Raw genomic sequence first — 2,174 nt, 5'->3', positions numbered from 1 at the left:
AAACCTCTTTCTTCTGCTTAAGATCTCAACTCGAGAGGATGCACATGGAGTTTAGGGTCTTTTCTTATTCCTTTAAAAATTTTTAATGAATTATTAAGCCATACCCTTTTTAAATGTAATGTATGTTTGTTGAATGTAATTGTTTGTGAACTCAGTGCTGTCAAAGAGTTCGTATTGTAAAGATTCCCATAAAAAATAGCTTTAATTCGAAAGAAACTTATAAAAATCTGGATTACACGTTAGCCCAGCAGTGACGAAAGGAGCCTACCTAATTAATTATTGGAAATATTAATTCAATCCACGAGAACTCCAGAACTTCAGTCAGTGAGTGATAAGTCAACCAATGAGCTCATTTGTCTACGTTCATGGGTAATAATTAATAAAAAAGCGCTATTCCAATTATTAGAATAAAATAGAAAGTCACCACGTGTTGAACAATATCCCATAGTTCACAGGAACATTTTATAAATTTATTTATTATATGTAGGAGCTTACTTCCATGCACCGCCCGAATTCATATTAAAAGCCCTGAGATCTCATGGTTGAATATTAATTTATAAATATTAATTTTGTTTATTGAACAAAACCTATCATATCAAACTTATAGACCGAACAGGTTTTTTATTGGTAGAATTTGGTATTGATTGGAAGTCTAAGTACCAGTATTGAATATAATATATTTATGAATTTGAAATTCATTATTGTGAATATTAGCAAAGCCTGTATAATTATTCAGATTTAAAAGTAGATTATTTAAGTGAATTACAGATTTATTGAATATTATGCATATCTGTTTATGGGAATATATTTTGTGTTTTATGTCAGCATACAAACTTATAAAATTTTTTATTATATCCCAACTCATCTCGTGTTATATAGTTTGAACTGTTTGGTACCAACAAATCTTTAAAGCATTTAAAATTATTGAATCAAATAATAAACCTTATTCAGAGCACTCAATATTTATCATCCTTTGATGATATTCATTTCATCAGCCAGAACAATATATTAAGAAATTATATTAATAAGGTTCCAGTTATATCATATAAGGATCCAGAGAACTTCAAGAACTGGCGTTGTAAGTTCTAAGGAATTTTGAAAGGGTATATTGGTGAATACTTGTATTCACGACGAGCGTTTTAAGAATCAACTAGAAACAACTATAGTTTGTCCTGATTATTCTCTAGTGGTACATGGTTACTGTAATCAGTCATCAAATATTCTTTAATTTCCTTACTGGTATTCTTCAAGAACTTCATAGAAGCAGCGGGAAGAATTATCAATACCTGGTCCTTGAACCTTATGGTGATATTTGTACTTATAAAATTCATGTTTCTACTACTGAGCTAGAGCTGAGGTTTGAACCCAGTAATTTTGCGAGCCGGAAGGCCTTAATTTTTGTGAATTTATTCGCAAAAGAGGAATTTAGAGACTGCTCTTATAAATGCCAGAAACACCATATTATCTGTGAAGGAATTCAATCCACAACTTCTCACAATAGTTCATAACGTGGGACTATATCATAAGAGATAACCCCCCAGGAGCACACAACTTCACAGTGTGGTGTGGTTGTGTGTGTGTGTGTGTGTGTGTGTTGTGGTGTGTGTGTGTGTGTGTGTGTGTTATGAGTGTATGTGCGTCTGTGTACACGATATCTCATCTACCAGTTAACGGAATGACTTGAAATTCAGAACGTAAGGTCCTTACACTATAATGATCCGACACGAACAATTTCGATCAAATTCAATCCAAGATGGCGGCTAAAATGGCCTCATCTTTGGGGCTTTGCCCCATCTATGCAAAGTTCGATTTTAGATTCCCAATTATTATCAGCCTCCATATAACTTTGAACAAAACATTTCAAGTGGAAAAGGTTCAGCATGAAAATCTTTGCAATTAATGTCCAGTAGCATTTCCACCTAAAATTGAAAATAAGCTTGAAATCCGAGAAAATGTGATTATTAAATTATTGCAAACTGTTGGCAACTGTTGGTTCTATTAAATCATTCACTACGAAGAGATAGCAGACCTCGTGTGTTTCCAGCGTTATTGACCTATCACCAGCTGTCTCATATCTTTGAATAGTAGACTTGAGATGTGCGAGTACACTAGCGTCAGGTGATCAATATTCATAACGGCAAGGAAAGTTGTGTGAATGCGCCACACCAGATTTT

The sequence above is a fragment of the Nilaparvata lugens genome, chromosome 5, assembly GCF_014356525.2.
Source record: "Nilaparvata lugens isolate BPH chromosome 5, ASM1435652v1, whole genome shotgun sequence".
NCBI classification, from domain to species: domain Eukaryota; kingdom Metazoa; phylum Arthropoda; class Insecta; order Hemiptera; family Delphacidae; genus Nilaparvata; species Nilaparvata lugens.
This window is presented reverse-complemented; position numbering follows the sequence as displayed.